This window comes from Salvelinus fontinalis, chromosome 16 (genome assembly GCF_029448725.1).
Source record: "Salvelinus fontinalis isolate EN_2023a chromosome 16, ASM2944872v1, whole genome shotgun sequence".
Classification (NCBI taxonomy): domain Eukaryota; kingdom Metazoa; phylum Chordata; class Actinopteri; order Salmoniformes; family Salmonidae; genus Salvelinus; species Salvelinus fontinalis.
The window spans coordinates 12,907,871-12,930,790 of record NC_074680.1 but is presented as its reverse complement, the minus strand read 5'-3'; positions in this window follow the sequence as shown (position 1 = coordinate 12,930,790).

Below are 22,920 nucleotides of genomic sequence, written 5' to 3'. Positions count from 1 at the left end.
CTTTCTTTCAAAATGTTATTTCTTTCTTTATTTCTTTATATACTGAATTGGTTGCCTTTATCCTCTCTCACTTTAACATTTTGAGATACTTAACTTCTATTCTCTTCCACAGTCCCCCTAAACAAACAAAACAAGAGAGAATAAAACTCACAACATTAGAAGAGGCTAACTGAACATTAACTTCTGCGCAGCCATGTCCTGCAGAGGACGAATCCTTCAGAGTGTCGTTGAAAGTGTTGCTGCCAAGGTTAAGTAGTCCATCCTATAATAGGTGTTGGTGTGTGTGTGTGTATGTGTGTGTGTGTGTGTGTGTGTGTGTGTGTGTGTGTGTGTGTGTGTGTGTGTGTGTGTGTGTGAGCGTATGTGTTTTGCGGGGAGAAGCAGACGCTCAGGTCGGGGCTGGAGCGGCGGCCCCGGCCCACCGACAGTGCAGGCACCCGGCAAATGGCCTTTAGCATCGCTAACTGAGCTAGCCCAACTATCCATCATACCATATGTTCTCACTGGGAGAGCTAACGCTAATGAGAGATGAGATGAGAGGGGGAAGAGGGAGGGAGGAGAGGCGGTGAATGAAGAGGAGGGGAAAGAAGAGAAAAGGGAGGAGAAGAGGTAGAGGAGGAAGATGAGGAAAAGGAGGGGAGCATTTTGCTCACACCAGGAAGCCAACGCTAATGAAAGATGGAAGGGGGAAGAGAAGGAGGAGAGGGCGTACGATGGTATTAAAGTAAGATATTGCAATATATGACTCAGGAATTGATCGCAGCATATTTCCACACTATTGAAAACTCAGACACTTCGGCGAAGAAATTGGCAATCAAAGCATTCCATTGGAGATTTAGTAAAACGGTTTCCTCATGGTTCAACGTAGCACCCATGCTATCTGGTTCAGAAAGCCCTTGTGTACTCTTGAGTACTTGATGGTACATTACAATATGAAGAGAATCTGTGAGGGGAGAGACTAATGACACTATACAACACATCCTTATGGGGTCGTTGTTTATATGTTGTGTGATAAATAGTGTGATGTGTCCAAGTCTGGCAGTGTGTGCACTTTGTCTCCTGCAGTGTGTACCCTGCTGTGTGTGTGTGCATGTGTGCATATGTGTGTGTGTGTGTGTCCTGCAGAGTGCTTGGCAGTGCCCTCGCCGGTGCCATCCCTCGCCCACTCTATCATCTGCAGCGACAAAGATGCCCCCCCCCCCCCACACACACACAAACACCCCTGCCCATCTGTGCCTGGAGGCCTGCGCTCAGACACACCACGGGGGAGAGACGACCCCAAAATGGAGCAAGTCCCTCTCTTCCACCATTTATTCTCTACCCCTCCTACCCTCTCACCAGTGACATTCTAAAGTCACTGAGGACCCAGGCTAAACTTTTTTTTGGGGGGGGGGAGTAACGTGGATGTGCGTAGGACAGACATTTGTTGTGTGTATGTTATACACTGAACATAAATATAAACGCATCATGCAACAGTTTCAAAGTTCATACAGTATAAGGAAATCAGTCAGTCAGTAGGCACTAATCTATGGATTTCCCATCACTGGGAATACAGATATGCATATGTTGGTCACAGGCTTTTAAAGAGCTTCTAACCCCAAGCCATAAGACTCCTGAACATCTAATCAAATGGCTACCCAGACTATTTGCAGTGCCCCCCCCCCCCCCCACACACTTTACACCACTGCTACACACTGTTGTCATCTATGCATAGTCACTTAAATAACTCTACCTACATGTACATACTACCTCAGATAACCGATGCCCCCGCCCATTGATTCTGTATCGGTACCCCCCTCTATATAGTCTCGCTATTGTTATTTCACTGCTGCTCTTGAATTACTTGTTACTTTTATCTCTTATTCTTATCTGTATTTTTTAAACTGTGTTGTTGTTTAGGGGCTCGTAAGTAAGCATTTCACTGTAAGGTTGTATTCGGCGCATGTGACTAATACAATTTGATTTGATTCCTTTAGAAAGAAGGTAGTAAACAAGTCAGTATCTGGTGTGACCACCATTTGCCTCATGCAGCGCGACACATCTCCTTTGCATACAGTTGATCAGGCCATTGATTGTGGCCTGTGGAATGTTGTCACACTCCTCTTCAATGGCTGTACGAAGTTGCTGGATATTTTTGGGAACTGGAACACCATGTTGTACCCTTCAATCCAGAGCATCCCAAACATGCTCAATGGGTGACATGTCTGTTGAGTATGCAGGCCATGGAAGAACTGGGACATTTTCAGCTTCCAGCAATTGTGTACAAATCCTTGTGACATGGGGCAATGCATTATTATGCTGAAACATAAGGTGATAGAGGTGGATGAATGGCACAACAATGGACCTCAGGATCTCATCACGGTATCTCTGTGCATTCAAATTGCCATCGATGAAATGCAATGGTGTTTGTTGTCTGTCGCTTATGCCTGCACATACCATACCATAACCTGTCCGCCACCATTGGGCACTCTGTTCACAACGTTGACATCAGCAAACCGCTCACCCACATGACGCCATACACACTGTCTGACATATGCCCTGTACAGTTGAAACCGGGATTCATTAGTGAAGAGCACACTTCTCCAGTATGCCAGTGGCCATTAAAGATGAGAATTTGTCCACTGAAGTTGGTTAGGACACCAAACTGCAATCAGGTTAACACCCTGGTGTGGATGACAAGCTCGCTGATGAGCTTCCCTGACATGGTTTCTGACAGTTTGTGCAGAAATTCTTAGTTTGTGCAAACCCACAGTTTCCTCAATTGTCCGGATGGCTGGTCTCAGATGATCCCGCAGGTGAAGAAGCCGGATGTGGAGGTCCTGGGCTGGCCAGGTTACACGTGGTCTGCGGTTGTGAGGCCGGTTGGATGTACTGCTAAATTCTCTAAAACTACTTGAGGTGGCTTATGGTAGAGAAATGAACATTCAAACATCTGGCAGCAGCTCTGGTGGATATTCTTGCAGTCAGCATGCCAATTTCACGCTCCCTCAAAACTTGAGACGTCTGTGACATTGTTTTGTGTGACAAAACGGCACATTTTAGAGTGGCCTTTGATTGTCCCCAGCAAAAGGTGCACCTGTGTAATGATCGTGCTGTTTAATCAGCTTCTTGATATGTCACACCTGTCAGGTGGATGGATTATTTTGGCAAAGGAGATATGCTCACTAACAGGGATGTTAACACATTTGGTCATAAAATTGGAGCGGAATAAGCTCTTTGAGCATATCAAACGTTTATTTTATTTTAGCTCATGAAACATGGGACCAATGTCTTGGAATATTCTAATCAAGTGAGAGAGACTGTCATTTCTTCAAACAATCATCTTTATTCAATATCGATTAATTATTGCAATAATGAGGCTGGTCGACCCCCCCACCCTTGAGTGTTGGACCGAGTAACCTAACCTTCACACAAATGCAGAGTACTATATATAGCTGACACTAACAATGCTCAGTCATGGATGGTTCAACCCCTCCCATGAAGACCAAGGTAGCATCATAACCCACTCTGGGTTCATCCTGTTGCTATCTGCACGAGGTTGTTGTCTTAACCCCACCCTGGCTTAGTTTCCCAGTTGCAAGGATGATTTTGAAACAATGAGGGATTGTTCTACTCCTAAGCTATCCCTAGTAAAACACATTATTGTCTATGTAATGCAGTCTTTGACTTTGGGCTACACGTGCCGCTAGCGGTACACCTCGACAACATCCGGTGAAATTTCAGAGCGTGAAATTCAAAATACAAAAATCATAATATTAAACATTCATGAAAATACTTACATTGTTTAAAAGCTTAACTTCTTGTTAATCCAGCCGCTTTGTCAGATTTAAAAAAGGCTTTACGGCGAAAGCGTCCATGCGATTATCTGAGGACAGCGCCCCGCGTACAAAAACATTTTCCAAACCAGCAGAGGCAACACGAAAGTCAGAAATAGTGATAAAATAAATCACTTACTTTTGAAGATCTTCCTCTGTTTGCCAATCCCAAGGGTCCCAGCTACATAACAAATGGTCGTTTTGTTCGTTAAAGTCCTTCTTTATATCCCAAAAAAGTCTGTTTAGTTGGTGCGCTTGATTCAGTAATCCACCTGTTCACCTCGTTCAAAATGCATACAAAGGAATCCCAAAAGTTACCAATAAACTTCGTCCGAACAAGTCAAACAACGTTTCTAATCAATCCTCAGGTACCCTAATATGTAAATAAACGATAAAATTTAAGACTGAGAATAGCGTGTTCAATACCGGACATACATAACGAAGTGTGCGCCCTCATCCAAGCGCGCCACAACACTACTGTCAAAATGAGAGCCACTTAGAAAAACTACAAATTCTAGCTCATTTTTCAAAAAACAAGCCTGAAACCCTTTCTAAAGACATCTAGTGGAAGCCACAGGAACTGTAATCTGGGAGCTATTTATTTGCATATCCCATAGACAAGCGTTGAAAAAGACTGACCTCAAAAAAAATTCTGGATAGATTTTCCTCGGGTTTCTGCCTGCCATATCAGTTCTGTTATACTCACAGACATTATTTTAACAGTTTTAGAAACGTCAGAGTGTTTTCTATCCAATGCTACCAATTATCTAATAGCTTCTGGGCATGAGTAACAGGCAGTTTACTTTGGGCAGCTCAGTCATCCGAACTCATTTGTCAGCTCAAGCCATCTCCAGTGACCATACGCCCAGATAAGCTGCAGGGAACTAGAGTGGAGACCATAAAAACACAGACACTAATAGGACAGAAATGTCTTACTATTAGTAGTTAATATTAATTGTTAATCATTCATTTGAAATACATTTTCCTCTCACACCAACACTTTACATGTTGCGTTTATATTTTTGTTCAGTATATTTAGTATGTACATTATGTACAGTGCCTTCGAAAAGTATTCAGACCCCTTGAATTTTTCCATATTATGTTACATTACAGCCTAATTATAAAATTGATTAAATTGTTACATTTTTCTAATCAATCTACATACAATACTCATATTTTTTTTAAACAAAAACTGAAATATCACATTTCCATAAGACACTTTACTCAGTACCTTTGTGAAGCACGCTTGGCAGCGATTACAGCCTTGACTCTTCTTGGGTATGACGCTACAATCTTAACACAACTGTATTTGGGGAGTTTCTCCCATTCTTCTCTGCAAATCCTCTCAAGCTCTGTCAGGTTGGATGGGGAGTGTTGCTGCATAGCTATTTTTAGGTCTCTCCAGAGATGTTCGATCGGGTTCAAGTCCAGGCTCTGGCTGGGCCACTCAAGGACATTCAGAGATTCACAGCTACCCCTGTGTTGTTTTGGCTGTGTGCTTAGGGTCATTGTCCTGTTGGAAGGTGAACCTTCACCCCAGTCTGAGGTCCTGAGCGCTCTGGAGCAGGTTTTCATTAAGGATCTCTCTGCACTTTGTTTCGTTCATCTTTGACTCGATCCTGACTAGTCTCCCAGTCCCAGCCGCTGAAAAACATCCCCACAGTTTGATGCTGCCACCACCATGCTTCACCGTAGGGATGCCAGGTTTCCTCCAGATGTGACGCTTGGAATTCTGGCCTAAGAGTTCAATCTTGGTTTCATCAGACCAGGGAATCTTGTTTCTAATGGTCTGAGGGTTTTTAGGTGCCTTTTCCTTTTGGCAAACTCCAAGCAGGCTGTCATGTGCCTTTTATTGAGGAATTGCTTCCGTCTGGCCACTCTACCATAAAGGCCTGATTGGTGGAGTGCTGCAGAGATAGTTGTCCTTCTGAAAGGTTCTCCCATCTCCACAGAGGAAATCTAGAGCTCTATCAGAGTAACCATCGGGTTCTTGGTCAGCTCCCTGACCAAGGTCCTTCTCCCCAGATTGCTCAGTTTGGCCGGCGGCCAGCTCTAGGAAGAGTCTTGGTGGTTCCAAACTTCTTTCATTTAAGAATGATGGAGGCCACTGATTAGGGCCGATTTCAAGTTTTCATAACAATCGGAAATCGATAATTTTGGACTCCGATTTTGCCGATTATTATTATTATTATTATTATTTATTTTTACATCATTATTTAACTAGGCAAGTCAGTTAAGAACATATTCTTATTTTCAATGACGGCCTAGGAACGGTGGGTTAACTGCCTTGTTCAGGGGCAGAACGACAGATTTTTACCTTGTCAGCTAAGGGATTCAATCTTGCAACCTTACGGTTAACTAGTCCAACGCTCTAACCACCTGCCTCACGAGGAGCCCGCCTGTTAAGCGAATGCAGTAAGAAGCCAAGGTAAGTTGCTAGCTGGCATTAAACTTATTTTTATAAAAAACAATCAATCAATCATAATCACTAGTTAACTACACATGGTTGATGATATTACTAGTTTATCTAGCGTGTCCTGCGTTATAATCGATGCAGTGCGCATTCGCGAAAAAGGACTGTCGTTGCTCCAACGTGTACCTAACCATAAACATCAATGCCTTTCTTAAAATCAATACACAGAAGTATATATTTTTAAACCTGCATATTTAGCTAAAAGAAATCCAGGTTAGCAGGCAATATGTACCAGGTGAAACTGTGTCACTTCTCTTGCGTTCATTGCACGCAGAGTCAAGGTATATGCAACAGTTTGGGCCGCCTGGCTCATTGCGAACTAATTTGCCAGAATTTTACGTAATTACGACATAACATTGAAGGTTGTGCAATGTAACAGGAGTATTTAGTCTGATGGATGCCAACCGTTAGATAAAATACGGAACGGTTCTGTATTTCACTGAAAGAATAAATGTTTTGTTTTCGAGATGATAGTTTCTGGATTCGACCATGTTAATGACCTAAGGCTCGTATTTCTGTGTGTTATTATGTTATAATTAAGTCTAATAGAGCAGTCTGACTGAGCGATGGTGGGCACCAGCAGGCTCATAAGCATTCATTCAAACAGCACTTTCGTGCGTTTTGCCAGCAGCTCTGCTGTTTATGAATTAAAGCCTATCAACTCCCGAGATTAGGCTGGTGTAACTGATGTGAAATGGCTAGCTAGTTACCGGGGTGCGCGCTAATGGCGTTTCAAACGTCACTCGCTCTAAGACTTGGAGTAGTTGTTCCCCTTACTCTGCATGGGTAACGCTGCTTTGAGGGTGGCTGTTGTCGATGTGTTCCTGGTTCGAGCCCAGGTAGTGGCGAGGAGAGGGACGGAAGCTATACTGTTACACTGGCAACACTAAAGTGCATATAAGAACATCCAATAGTCAAAGGTATATGAAATACAAATCGTATAGAGAGAAATAGTCCTATAATTCCTATATAACTACAACCTAAAACTTCTTACCTGGGAATATTGAAGACTCATGTTAAAAGGAACCACCAGCTTTCATATGTTCTCATGTTCTGAGCAAGGAACTTAAACGTTCGCTTTCTTACATGGCACATATTGCACTTTTACTTTCTTCCCCAACACTTTGTTTTTGCATTATTTTAACCAAATTTAACATGTTTCATTATTTATTTGAGGCTAAATTGATTTTATTGATGTATTATATCAAGTTAAAATAAGTGTTCATTCAGTATTATTGTAATTGTCATTATTACAAATAAATGTAAAAAAAATCGTCCGATTAATCGATATCGGCTTTTTTTGGTCCGCCAATAATCGGTATCGCCGTTGAAAAATCATAATCGGTCGACCTCTATTGTGTGTGTGTCTGTGTGTGTGTGTGTGTGTGTGTGTGTGTGTGTGTGTGTGTGTGTGTGTGTGTGTGTGTGTGTGTGTGTGTGTGTGTGTTTGTGTGTGTGTGTGTGTGTGTGTGTCTGTGTGCATTCTGTAACTTGTGTAAATCTCACCTGTTATAGGTCTGTGTGGCGTACCCATTTCCGTGTCTCCACCGCAGACAAGTGTATCCTCTATGACTGTAACCCCACAGCACTGGGAACCGTAGCCATCATGAAGCCCCCCTCCACAACACAGCTGCCCCCCTGACTCGGAGCAGGGAACCCCAGCACAGCAGGTGTCACCCACCCCTACAGACACACACCCCTATCCCGGGTCAGGACAGCACACCTCATCTAGGGGAGGAGCAGAGGAGAGAGAGAGGGATGGGGGTTATGGTAAATAAACCAATAAACCTTTTCATAAACTTTATTCACTTTTAACCTTTCATTTTTTTTATCATTTTGAAAGAGTTATGAAACTTTAAACAGATGGAAAGCTCTCAATTTAGTAAAATTAAATAGGATGCATATAGTTTTCTTGTGAGCTAGAATATTTACAAATTTGCTAAATTATTTCCTATGGGTGTGTACTCACCGGTTGCTACGGGAACGTAGTATCCACCACAGCATTGGTGGTCTGGGAGAGGTGGGAAGAGCTTACCACTGCAGCACTCATGGTGGAAAGAGTTAGGTGAGGGCAGGTAATGCCCCTCGCAGCACAGATGTAGAGGTTTACTGGTGTGGACCACACCATCACAACTCACCTGGAGAACACACACAAGCGCACACACACCAACATACAAAGCATACAAAGCAGAGAGAGAGAGAGAGAGAGACAGAGAGAGAGAGAGAGACAGAGAGAGACAGACAGGGACACAGAGATAGAGAGAAACAAAGAGAGAAAGAGAATTAACGAACAAAGCAACATGCCCTGTTCCCTTCACCTGTATGTTGTCAGGTAGATTGTAGAAAATGGCCGCTATGTGTACCGCTCTTGTTCTACATCAGCGGGCCTGTGTCTCTGTACTGTATTATGGGATAAAGTGTGTGTCCTTGGGTATGCCTGTGTTCTTTTGTCTTCATCTCCCTGGTGTGTGTTTGTGCGTGTGTGTGTCGCACGCATGTGTGTCGTGTGATTCCCGCGCTGAGGGGACAGACGTATGGCGTACGGGTAGCTTGCCAAGTTGGCAGGCTTTCAATGACATGAGGATTGCAGCAGTCGTCAGTCGACAAGTTAATCTGTTTAGTGAAAACAATCGCTGGGAGGAGGAGGACGACTGTGTCTCCTGCATAAATGAGACTGTTTCAAACATCTGACTGTCTGTTGTTTTACAGCGAAGAGAGCTTTGCACCAGCGTTTCTCAACCCAAGGGTTGCACTGTTTTGTTCAAGCTCTATACTGCACACCTTGGTCGGTAAGCTTAAAAGTTATAAGCTTCTTAGATGAGAATTACTTCTAAGTCGAAAAATTCTGAGAAAACTCTCACAATTATGAATTGTATACTTGTAACAATGAACTATTCAACACTATAGTAATTTAATCAGCTGTGCCAGTATTGGACCGGAACAGACATGTGCTGCCTTGGGGTTACTTGAGGACCAAAGATGAGATCTCACCAAAGATGAGATAAGAGCGTCTGCTAAATGACTTAAATGTAATGTTAAATGTAACATAATCTGATTACATTCAGTTACTTTTAGATTACTTTGCCCTTAAGAGACATTAGAAGAAGACAAAAATGTATGTTACCAATTGAATGACATCTATTGCAGGATAAATCAATGTTAAGTTTACATAACTGGCCATATATGGATGTTAAATTTTACTTTATGGGTTGGTTATGTAGGCTTCTTCTAACCCATCGCTTTCTACTACATATAATAATACGATTAAATTATATCTCTACATTAATATGTAGAATTTATGAGTCAAAAAATGGATGTAGCAACTACAGATAAACTTAAAGGGGCAATCAACAGTGTGCGAGTTTGAGCATGTGTCCATTAGGCCTATGGATTCTTTCTTGTATCAGCATGAATTAGATTGAGCAAAAAAACACCACTTTTATTCCATAGGCTGGGATCCACACTATGCAGCTGTTGCAAGAGCATATTTTTCACTGGCTGTCCACTGGTTTTAAAAACATTAATTGATAGGCAGCTTAAACTTCTTGAATTCAACCATTGTTGGGTTCAAATACACATTCAGATTTGTGAACAGCTATCTACAACAACCACAATCCGTAAAGCTCAAATAGCTAAATGAGAGTGCAGCCGTGTGATTCACATCAATGTACTATGTAGATATAAATAATAAGTGATATCCGTATCACCGTAGACTACACTGCTGTCATCCTTACCTCCAAGCGTTTATTCAAGTTGGATCATCTTTGGATGCCGACAGCAGTCGCACCATTGGAAGACATAGCTTGGACTGTAGCCTACAAAAGCCTATTCCTGCTCTTTTCCTGCGATCCATCAAACACATTTGGTGTGTCATCATAGTGGTCTCTGACTTGTGCTCAGACTCGCTCAGGTGTCACAAATTTAAGTGTCAAAGATTTTCTTTTGCAAACATCCTTTCTGAATTTTAAAGTAATCCTCAAAGTAATCATCTAGTTTTTCAAAAGTATCTGTAATCTGATTACCATATTTTTGCTGGTAACATTATGGATTACTGTTACTACTTTTTTGTAATCCCTTACATGTAATGGATTACTCCCCGACCCTGTCTATGGGTAAGAAGGAGTTACCTGTCTCTCAGGAAATCCCACACACAACCTGAGAGGTGGAGCACTGCATACAGGAGCATCTGACCCCTCACCCCCGGGGGTCACCCCCCCGCCCCTCTCCTAGGCTTAAACCTAGGAAGAAACCGAGAGAGGAACCAGGCTCGGAGGGGTGGAGGGAGAGGGTAAAAAAAAGCAGGTCCGGGACAAGGTAGCGCGTCCGGTGAACAGGTCAGGGTTCCATAGCCACAGGCAGAACAGCAGAAACTGGATTAGCAGCATGACCAGGTGGACTGAGGACAGCCTGGAAAGAGATCGTGTATGTATGAGCGCATTTGCGGCACATGTCATATTTCAAACAAATCCTAAACCGTGCCACGATTCCCTCTCTCTCTTTCTTTCTCCTTCTCTCTCCTTCCCTCTCTTTCTCCTTCTCTTTCCTTCCCTCTCTTTCTCCTTCTCTCTCCTTCCTTCCCTCTCTTTCTCCACCTCTCTCCTTCCCTCTCTTTCTTCCTCTCTTTCTCCTTTCCTCTCTTTCTCCACCTCTCTCTTCGGGCCAGACATAGCAGAATTAATGAATAAGCTATTGATTAAATTCCACTCTGCAAATCTAGCGTGGTGAATGAATGAAGTGTTTGGGGCTCATGTAGGCCAGAGAGGGACATGTCAGGGCCATCGATCTGTGTTAAGTATTCTACCGGGGCACACACCTCCTGATTATGACAGGTAGACAGAAGGGGGAGGGAGAGGGCGAGGAGAGGGGGGCAGGGGGGGAGGCGTCTGGCCTAGTCTGCCATCACAGAAACATTAATGCATGTAAACACACACACACAATTTGGGCTGAGGACCTGCGTGTGTGGAGGTTGATCCTTCACTGTAGTCACCTGAGTGGGATTACTCTTCACACACGTGAACACAGCACACACCTCCACTTGTGATAAGCAAATCATACACCTTAATACACAGCTCACACTTCGATAAGCAACTCATACACCTTCATACACAGTACACACCACTTGTTGAGAAAAGGAGGAAGGGAAGCGCTGCTCAGGAACACATTAGTAGGTTTTGGTAGACAGAAGGTGTTCAGGAACACATTAGTAGGTTTTGGTAGACAGAAGGTGCTCAGGAACACATTAGTAGGTTTTGGTAGACAGAAGGTGTTCAGGAACACATTAGTAGGTTTTGGTAGACAGAAGGTGCTCAGGAACACATTAGTAGGTTTTGGTAGACAGAAGGTGCTCAGGAACACATTAGTAGGTTTTGGTAGACAGAAGGTGCTCAGGAAAACATTAGTAGATTTTGGTAGACAGAATGTGCTCAGGAACACATTAGTAGGTTTTGGTAGACAGAAGGTGTTCAGGAACACATTAGTAGGTTTTGGTAGACAGAAGGTGCTCAGGAACACATTAGTAGGTTTTGGTAGACAGAAGGTGCTCAGGAACACATTAGTAGTTTTTGGTAAACAGAAGGTGTTCAGGAACACATTAGTAGGTTTTGGTAAACAGAAGGTGGTCAGGAACACATTAGTAGGTTTTGGTAGACAGAAGGTGTTCAGGAACACATTAGTAGGTTTTGGTAGACAGAATGTGCTCAGTAACACATTAGTAGGTTTTGGTAAACAAAAGGTGCTCAGGAACACATTAGTAAGTTTTGGTAGACAGAAGGTGCTCAGGAACACATTAGTAGTTTTTGGTAAACAGAAGGTGTTCAGGAACACATTAGTAGGTTTTGGTAAACAGAAGGTGTTCAGGAACACATTAGTAGGTTTTGGTAAACAGAATGTGGTCAGGAACACATTAGAAGGTTTTGGTAGACAGAAGGTGCTCAGGAACACATTAGTAGGTTTTGGTAGACAGAAGGTGTTCAGGAACACATTAGTAGGTTTTGGTAGACAGAAGGTGTTCAGGAACACATTAGTAGGTTTTGGTAGACAGAAGGTGCTCAGGAACACATTAGTAGGTTTTGGTAGACAGAAGGTGTTCAGGAACACATTAGTAGGTTTTGGTAGACAGAAGGTGCTCAGGAACACATTAGTAGGTTTTGGTAGACAGAAGGTGTTCAGGAACACATTAGTAGGTTTTGGTAGACAGAAGGTGCTCAGGAACACATTAGTAGGTTTTGGTAGACAGAAGGTGCTCAGGAACACATGAGTAGTTTTTGGTAAACAGAAGGTGTTCAGGAACACATTAGTAGGGTTTGGTAAACAGAAGGTGTTCAGGAACACATTAGTAGGTTTTGGTAAACAGAAGGTGTTCAGGAACACATTAGTAGGTTTTGGTAGACAGAAGGTGCTCAGGAACACATTAGTAGGCTTTGGTAGACAGAAGGTGTTCAGGAACACATTAGTAGGTTTTGGTAGACAGAAGGTGCTCAGGAACACATTAGTAGGTTTTGGTAAACAGAAGGTGCTCAGGAACACATTAGTAGGTTTTGGTAAACAGAATGTGGTCAGGAACACATTAGAAGGTTTTGGTAGACAGAAGGTGCTCAGGAACACATTAGTAGGTTTTGGTAGACAGAAGGTGTTCGGGAACACATTAGTAGGTTTTGGTAGACAGAAGGTGTTCAGGAACACATTAGTAGGTTTTGGTAGACAGAAGGTGCTCAGGAACACATTAGTAGGTTTTGGTAGACAGAAGGTGTTCAGGAACACATTAGTAGGTTTTGGTAAACAGAAGGTGGTCAGGAACACATTAGTAGGTTTTGGTAGACAGAATGTGCTCAGTAACACATTAGTAGGTTTTGGTAAACAAAAGGTGCTCAGGAACACATTAGTAAGTTTTGGTAGACAGAAGGTGCTCAGGAACACATTAGTAGTTTTTGGTAAACAGAAGGTGTTCAGGAACACATTAGTAGGTTTTGGTAAACAGAAGGTGTTCAGGAACACATTAGTAGGTTTTGGTAAACAGAATGTGGTCAGGAACACATTAGAAGGTTTTGGTAGACAGAAGGTGCTCAGGAACACATTAGTAGGTTTTGGTAGACAGAAGGTGTTCAGGAACACATTAGTAGGTTTTGGTAGACAGAAGGTGTTCAGGAACACATTAGTAGGTTTTGGTAGACAGAAGGTGCTCAGGAACACATTAGTAGGTTTTGGTAGACAGAAGGTGTTCAGGAACACATTAGTAGGTTTTGGTAGACAGAAGGTGCTCAGGAACACATTAGTAGGTTTTGGTAGACAGAAGGTGTTCAGGAACACATTAGTAGGTTTTGGTAGACAGAAGGTGCTCAGGAACACATTAGTAGGTTTTGGTAGACAGAAGGTGCTCAGGAACACATTAGTAGTTTTTGGTAAACAGAAGGTGTTCAGGAACACATTAGTAGGGTTTGGTAAACAGAAGGTGTTCAGGAACACATTAGTAGGTTTTGGTAAACAGAAGGTGTTCAGGAACACATTAGTAGGTTTTGGTAGACAGAAGGTGCTCAGGAACACATTAGTAGGTTTTGGTAGACAGAAGGTGTTCAGGAACACATTAGTAGGTTTTGGTAGACAGAAGGTGCTCAGGAACACATTAGTAGGTTTTGGTAAACAGAAGGTGCTCAGGAACACATTAGTAGGTTTTGGTAGACAGAAGGTGTTCGGGAACACATTAGTATGTTTTGGTAGACAGAAGGTGTTCAGGAACACATTAGTAGGTTTTGGTAGACAGAAGGTGCTCAGGAACACATTAGTAGGTTTTGGTAGACAGAAGGTGTTCAGGAACACATTAGTAGGTTTTGGTAGACAGAAGGTGCTCAGGAACACATTAGTAGGTTTTGGTAGACAGAAGGTGTTCAGGAACACATTAGTAGGTTTTGGTAGACAGAAGGTGCTCAGGAACACATTAGTAGGTTTTGGTAGACAGAAGGTCCTCAGGAACACATTAGTAGTTTTTGGTAAACAGAAGGTGTTCAGGAACACATTAGTAGGGTTTGGTAAACAGAAGGTGTTCAGGAACACATTAGTAGGTTTTGGTAAACAGAAGGTGTTCAGGAACACATTAGTAGGTTTTGGTAGACAGAAGGTGCTCAGGAACACATTAGTAGGTTTTGGTAGACAGAAGGTGTTCAGGAACACATTAGTAGGTTTTGGTAGACAGAAGGTGCTCAGGAACACATTAGTAGGTTTTGGTAAACAGAAGGTGCTCAGGAACACATTAGTAGGTTTTGGTAGACAGAAGGTGCTCAGGAACACATTAGTAGGTTTTGGTAGACAGAAGGTGCTCAGGAACACATTAGTAGGTTTTTGTAGATAGAAGGTGCTCAGGAACACATTAGTAGGTTTTGGTAGACAGAAGGTGCTCAGGATTATATTAGTAGGTTTTGGTAAACAGAAGGTGCTCAGGAACACATTAGTAGGTTTTGGTAAACAGAAGGTGCTCAGGAACACATTAGTAGGTTTTGGTAGACAGAAGGTGTTCAGGAACACATTAGTAGGTTTTGGTAGACAGAAGGTGCTCAGGAACACATTAGTAGGTTTTGGTAAACATAAGGTGTTCAGGAACACATTAGCAGGTTTTGGTAGACACAAGGTGCTCAGGAACACATTAGTAGGTTTTGGTAAACAGAAGGTGTTCAGGAACACATTAGTAGGTTTTGGTAGACAGAAGGTGCTCAGGAACACATTAGTAGGTTTTGGTAGACAAAAGGTGCTCATGAACACATTAGAAGATTTTGGTAGACAGAAGGTGCTCAGGAACACATTAGTAGGTTTTGGTAGACAGAAGGTGTTCAGGAACACATTAGTAGGTTTTGGTAGACAGAAGGTGCTCAGGAAGACATTAGTATGTTTTGGTAGACAGAAGGTGCTCAGGAACACTAGTAGTTTTTGGTAGACAGAAGGTGTTCAGGAACACATTAGTAGGTTTTGGTAGACAGAATGTGTTCAGGAACACATTAGTAGGTTTTGGTAGACAGAAGGTGTTCAGGAACACATTAGTAGGTTTTGGTAGACAGAGGGTGCTCAGGAACACATTAGTAGGTTTTGGTAGACAGAAGGTGTTCAGGGACACATTAGTAGGTTTTTGTAGATAGAAGGTGTTCAGGAACACATCAGTAGGTTTTGGTAGACAGAAGGTGCTCAGGAACACATTAGTAGGTTTTGGTAGACAGAAGGTGTTCAGGAACACATTAGTAGGTTTTGGTAGAGAGAAGGTGCTCAGGAGCACATCTGTAGGTTTTGGTAGACAGAAGGTGCTCAGGAACACATTAGTAGGTTTTGGTAAACAGAAGGTGCTCAGGAACACATTAGTAGGTTTTGGTAAACAGAATGTGGTCAGGAACACATTAGAAGGTTTTGGTAGACAGAAGGTGCTCAGGAACACATTAGTAGGTTTTGGTAGACAGAAGGTGCTCAGGAACACATTAGTAGGTTTTGGTAGACAGAAGGTGTTCAGGAACACATTAGTAGGTTTTGGTAGACAGAAGGTGCTCAGGAACACATTAGTAGGTTTTGGTAGACAGAAGGTGCTCAGGAACACATTAGTAGTTTTTGGTAAACAGAAGGTGTTCAGGAACACATTAGTAGGGTTTGGTAAACAGAAGGTGTTCAGGAACACATTAGTAGGTTTTGGTAAACAGAAGGTGTTCAGGAACACATTAGTAGGTTTTGGTAGACAGAAGGTGCTCAGGAACACATTAGTAGGTTTTGGTAGACAGAAGGTGTTCAGGAACACATTAGTAGGTTTTGGTAGACAGAAGGTGCTCAGGAACACATTAGTAGGTTTTGGTAAACAGAAGGTGCTCAGGAACACATTAGTAGGTTTTGGTAAACAGAATGTGGTCAGGAACACATTAGAAGGTTTTGGTAGACAGAAGGTGCTCAGGAACACATTAGTAGGTTTTGGTAGACAGAAGGTGTTCGGGAACACATTAGTAGGTTTTGGTAGACAGAAGGTGTTCAGGAACACATTAGTAGGTTTTGGTAGACAGAAGGTGCTCAGGAACACATTAGTAGGTTTTGGTAGACAGAAGGTGTTCAGGAACACATTAGTAGGTTTTGGTAAACAGAAGGTGGTCAGGAACACATTAGTAGGTTTTGGTAGACAGAATGTGCTCAGTAACACATTAGTAGGTTTTGGTAAACAAAAGGTGCTCAGGAACACATTAGTAAGTTTTGGTAGACAGAAGGTGCTCAGGAACACATTAGTAGTTTTTGGTAAACAGAAGGTGTTCAGGAACACATTAGTAGGTTTTGGTAAACAGAAGGTGTTCAGGAACACATTAGTAGGTTTTGGTAAACAGAATGTGGTCAGGAACACATTAGAAGGTTTTGGTAGACAGAAGGTGCTCAGGAACACATTAGTAGGTTTTGGTAGACAGAAGGTGTTCAGGAACACATTAGTAGGTTTTGGTAGACAGAAGGTGTTCAGGAACACATTAGTAGGTTTTGGTAGACAGAAGGTGCTCAGGAACACATTAGTAGGTTTTGGTAGACAGAAGGTGTTCAGGAACACATTAGTAGGTTTTGGTAGACAGAAGGTGCTCAGGAACACATTAGTAGGTTTTGGTAGACAGAAGGTGTTCAGGAACACATTAGTAGGTTTTGGTAGACAGAAGGTGCTCAGGAACACATTAGTAGGTTTTGGTAGACAGAAGGTGCTCAGGAACACATTAGTAGTTTTTGGTAAACAGAAGGTGTTCAGGAACACATTAGTAGGGTTTGGTAAACAGAAGGTGTTCAGGAACACATTAGTAGGTTTTGGTAAACAGAAGGTGTTCAGGAACACATTAGTAGGTTTTGGTAGACAGAAGGTGCTCAGGAACACATTAGTAGGTTTTGGTAGACAGAAGGTGTTCAGGAACACATTAGTAGGTTTTGGTAGACAGAAGGTGCTCAGGAACACATTAGTAGGTTTTGGTAAACAGAAGGTGCTCAGGAACACATTAGTAGGTTTTGGTAAACAGAATGTGGTCAGGAACACATTAGAAGGTTTTGGTAGACAGAAGGTGCTCAGGAACACATTAGTAGGTTTTGGTAGACAGAAGGTGTTCGGGAACACATTAGTATGTTTTGGTAGACAGAAGGTGTTCAGGAACACATTAGTAGGTTTTGGTAGACAGAAGGTGCTCAGGAACACATTAGTAGGTTTTGGTAGACAGAAGGTGTTCAGGAACACATTAGTAGGTTTTGGTAGACAGAAGGTGCTCAGGAACACATTAGTAGGTTTTGGTAGACAGAAGGTGTTCAGGAACACATTAGTAGGTTTTGGTAGACAGAAGGTGCTCAGGAACACATTAGTAGGTTTTGGTAGACAGAAGGTCCTCAGGAACACATTAGTAGTTTTTGGTAAACAGAAGGTGTTCAGGAACACATTAGTAGGGTTTGGTAAACAGAAGGTGTTCAGGAACACATTAGTAGGTTTTGGTAAACAGAAGGTGTTCAGGAACACATTAGTAGGTTTTGGTAGACAGAAGGTGCTCAGGAACACATTAGTAGGTTTTGGTAGACAGAAGGTGTTCAGGAACACATTAGTAGGTTTTGGTAGACAGAAGGTGCTCAGGAACACATTAGTAGGTTTTGGTAAACAGAAGGTGCTCAGGAACACATTAGTAGGTTTTGGTAGACAGAAGGTGCTCAGGAACACATTAGTAGGTTTTGGTAGACAGAAGGTGCTCAGGAACACATTAGTAGGTTTTTGTAGATAGAAGGTGCTCAGGAACACATTAGTAGGTTTTGGTAGACAGAAGGTGCTCAGGATTATATTAGTAGGTTTTGGTAAACAGAAGGTGCTCAGGAACACATTAGTAGGTTTTGGTAAACAGAAGGTGCTCAGGAACACATTAGTAGGTTTTGGTAGACAGAAGGTACTCAGGAACACATTAGTAGGTTTTTGTAGATAGAAGGTGCTCAGGAACACATTAGTAGGTTTTGGTAGACAGAAGGTGCTCAGGAACACATTAGTAGGTTTTGGTAAACATAAGGTGTTCAGGAACACATTAGCAGGTTTTGGTAGACACAAGGTGCTCAGGAACACATTAGTAGGTTTTGGTAAACAGAAGGTGTTCAGGAACACATTAGTAGGTTTTGGTAGACAGAAGGTGCTCAGGAACACATTAGTAGGTTTTGGTAGACAAAAGGTGCTCATGAACACATTAGTAGATTTTGGTAGACAGAAGGTGCTCAGGAACACATTAGTAGGTTTTGGTAGACAGAAGGTGTTCAGGAACACATTAGTAGGTTTTGCTAGACAGAAGGTGCTCAGGAAGACATTAGTATGTTTTGGTAGACAGAAGGTGCTCAGGAACACTAGTAGTTTTTGGTAGACAGAAGGTGTTCAGGAACACATTAGTAGGTTTTGGTAGACAGAATGTGTTCAGGAACACATTAGTAGGTTTTGGTAGACAGAAGGTGTTCAGGAACACATTAGTAGGTTTTGGTAGACAGAGGGTGCTCAGGAACACATTAGTAGGTTTTGGTAGACAGAAGGTGTTCAGGGACACATTAGTAGGTTTTTGTAGATAGAAGGTGTTCAGGAACACATCAGTAGGTTTTGGTAGACAGAAGGTGCTCAGGAACACATTAGTAGGTTTTGGTAGACAGAAGGTGTTCAGGAACACATTAGTAGGTTTTGGTAGAGAGAAGGTGCTCAGGAGCACATCTGTAGGTTTTGGTAGACAGAAGGTGCTCAGGAACACATTAGTAGGTTTTGGTAGACAGAAGGTGCTCAGGAGCACATTAGTAGGTTTTGGTAGACAGAAGGTGTTCAGGAACACATTAGTAGGTTTTGGTAGACAGAAGGTGCTCAGGAACACATTAGTAGGTTTTGGTAAACAGAAGGTTCTCAGGAACACATTAGTAGGTTTTGGTAAACAGAAGGTGTTCATGAACACATTAGTAGGTTTTGGTAGACAGAAGGTGCTCAGGAACACATTAGTAGGTTTTGGTAAACAGAAGGTGCTCAGGAACACATTAGTAGGTTTTGGTAAACAGAAGGTGTTCAGGAATACATTAGTAGGTTTTGGTAGACAGAAGGTGTTCAGGAACACATTAGTAGGTTTTGGTAGACAGAAGGTGTTCAGGAACACATTAGTAGGTTTTGGTAGACAGAAGGTGCTCAGGAACACATTAGTAGGTTTTGGTAAACAGAAGGTGCTCAGGAACACATTAGTAGGTTTTTTGTTAAACAGAAGGTGCTAAGGAACACATTAGTAGGTTTTGGTAGACAGAAGGTGCTCAGGAACACATTAGTAGGTTTTTGTAGATAGAAAGTGCTCAGGAACACATTAGTAGGTTTTGGTAGACAGAAGGTGCTCAGGAACATATTAGTAGGTTTTGGTAGACAGAAGGTGCTCAGGAAAACATTAGTAGATTTTGGTAAACATAAGGTGTTCAGGAACACATTAGCAGGTTTTGGTAGACACAAGGTGCTCAGGAACACATTAGTAGGTTTTGGTAAACAGAAGGTGTTCAGGAACACATTAGTAGGTTTTGGTAGACAGAAGGTGCTCAGGAACACATTAGTAGGTTTTGGTAGACAAAAGGTGCTCATGAACACATTAGTAGATTTTGGTAGACAGAAGGTGCTCAGGAACACATTAGTAGGTTTTGGTAGACAGAAGGTGTTCAGGAACACATTAGTAGGTTTTGGTAGACAGAAGGTGCTCAGGAAGACATTAGTATGTTTTGGTAGACAGAAGGTGCTCAGGAACACTAGTAGTTTTTGGTAGACAGAAGGTGTTCAGGAACACATTAGTAGGTTTTGGTAGACAGAATGTGTTCAGGAACACATTAGTAGGTTTTGGTAGACAGAAGGTGTTCAGGAACACATTAGTAGGTTTTGGTAGACAGAGGGTGCTCAGGAACACATTAGTAGGTTTTGGTAGACAGAAGGTGTTCAGGGACACATTAGTAGGTTTTTGTAGATAGAAGGTGTTCAGGAACACATCAGTAGGTTTTGGTAGACAGAAGGTGCTCAGGAACACATTAGTAGGTTTTGGTAGACAGAAGGTGTTCAGGAACACATTAGTAGGTTTTGGTAGAGAGAAGGTGCTCAGGAGCACATCTGTAGGTTTTGGTAGACAGAAGGTGCTCAGGAACACATTAGTAGGTTTTGGTAGACAGAAGGTGCTCAGGAGCACATTAGTAGGTTTTGGTAGACAGAAGGTGTTCAGGAACACATTAGTAGGTTTTGGTAGACAGAAGGTGCTCAGGAACACATTAGTAGGTTTTGGTAAACAGAAGGTTCTCAGGAACACATTAGTAGGTTTTGGTAAACAGAAGGTGTTCATGAACACATTAGTAGGTTTTGGTAGACAGAAGGTGCTCAGGAACACATTAGTAGGTTTTGGTAAACAGAAGGTGCTCAGGAACACATTAGTAGGTTTTGGTAAACAGAAGGTGTTCAGGAATACATTAGTAGGTTTTGGTAGACAGAAGGTGTTCAGGAACACATTAGTAGGTTTTGGTAGACAGAAGGTGTTCAGGAACACATTAGTAGGTTTTGGTAGACAGAAGGTGCTCAGGAACATATTAGTAGGTTTTGGTAGACAGAAGGTGCTCAGGAAAACATTAGTAGATTTTGGTAAACAGAAGGTGCTCAGGAACACATTAGTAGGTTTTGGTAAACAGAAGGTGTTCAGGAACACATTAGTAGGTTTTTGTAGACAGAAGGTGCTCAGGAACACATTAGTAGGTTTTTGTAGACAGAAGGTGCTCAGGAACACATTAGTAGGTTTTGGTAGACAGAAGGTGTTCAGGAACACATTAGTAGGTTTTGGTAAACAGAAGGTGCTCAGGAACACATTAGTAGGTTTTGGTAAACAGAAGGTGCTCAGGAACACATTAGTAGGTTTTGGTAGACAGAAGGTGCTCAGGAACACATTAGTAGGTTTTTGTAGATAGAAGGTGCTCAGGAACACATTAGTAGGTGTTGGTAGACAGAAGGTGCTCAGGAACACATTAGTAGGTTTTGGTAAACAGAAGGTGCTCAGGAACACATTAGTAGGTTTTTTGTTAAACAGAAGGTGCTAAGGAACACATTAGTAGGTTTTGGTAGACAGAAGGTGCTCAGGAACACATTAGTAGGTTTTTGTAGATAGAAAGTGCTCAGGAACACATTAGTAGGTTTTGGTAGACAGAAGGTGCTCAGGAACATATTAGTAGGTTTTGGTAGACAGAAGGTGCTCAGGAAAACATTAGTAGATTTTGGTAAACAGAAGGTGCTCAGGAACACATTAGTAGGTTTTGGTAAACAGAAGGTGTTCAGGAACACATTAGTAGGTTTTTGTAGACAGAAGGTGCTCAGGAACACATTAGTAGGTTTTTGTAGACAGAAGGTGCTCAGGAACACATTAGTAGGTTTTGGTAGACAGAAGGTGTTCAGGAACACATTAGTAGGTTTTGGTAAACAGAAGGTGCTCAGGAACACATTAGTAGGTTTTGGTAAACAGAAGGTGCTCAGGAACACATTAGTAGGTTTTGGTAGACAGAAGGTGCTCAGGAACACATTAGTAGGTTTTTGTAGATAGAAGGTGCTCAGGAACACATTAGTAGGTTTTGGTAGACAGAAGGTGCTCAGGAACACATTAGTAGGTTTTGGTAAACATAAGGTGTTCAGGAACACATTAGTAGGTTTTGGTAAACAGAAGGTATTCAGGAACACATTAGTAGGTTTTGGTAGACAGAAGGTGCTCAGGAACACATTAGTAGGTTTTAGTAGACAAAAGGTGCTCATGAACACATTAGTAGGTTTTGGTAAACAGAAGGTGCTCAGGAACACCTTAGTAGGTTTTGGTAAACAGAAGGTGCTCAGGAACACATTAGTAGGTTTTGGTAGACAGAAGGTGCTCAGGAATACATTAGTAGGTTTTGGTAGACAGAAGGTGTTCAGGAACACATTAGTAGATTTTGGTAAACAGAAGGTGCTCAGGAACACATTAGTAGGTTTTGGTAAACAGAAGGTGTTCAGGAACACATTAGTAGGTTTTTGTAGACAGAAGGTGCTCAGGAACACATTAGTAGGTTTTTGTAGACAGAAGGTGCTCAGGAACACATTAGTAGGTTTTGGTAGACAGAAGGTGTTCAGGAACACATTAGTAGGTTTTGGTGGACAGAAGGTGTTCAGGAACACATTAGTAGGTTTTGGTAGACAGAAGGTGCTCAGGAACACATTAGTAGGTTTTGGTAGACAGAAGGTGCTCAGGAACAAATTAGTAGGTTTTGGTATACAGAAGGTGCTCAGGAACACATTAGTAGGTTTTGGTAGACAGAAGGTGCTCAGGAACACATTAGTAGGTTTTGGTAGACAGAAGGTGCTCAGGAACACATTAGTAGGTTTTGGTAGACAGAATGTGTTCAGGAACACATTAGTAGGTTTTGGTATACAGAAGGTGCTCAGGAACACATTAGTAGGTTTTGGTAGACAGAAGGTGCTCAGGAACACATTAGTAGGTTTGGTAGACAGAAGGTGCTCAGGAACACATTAGTAGGTTTTGGTAGACAGAAGGTGCTCAGGAACACATTAGTAGGTTTTGGTAGACAGAAGGTGCTCAGGAACACATTAGTAGGTTTTGGTAGACAGAAGGTGCTCAGGAACACAGTAGGTTT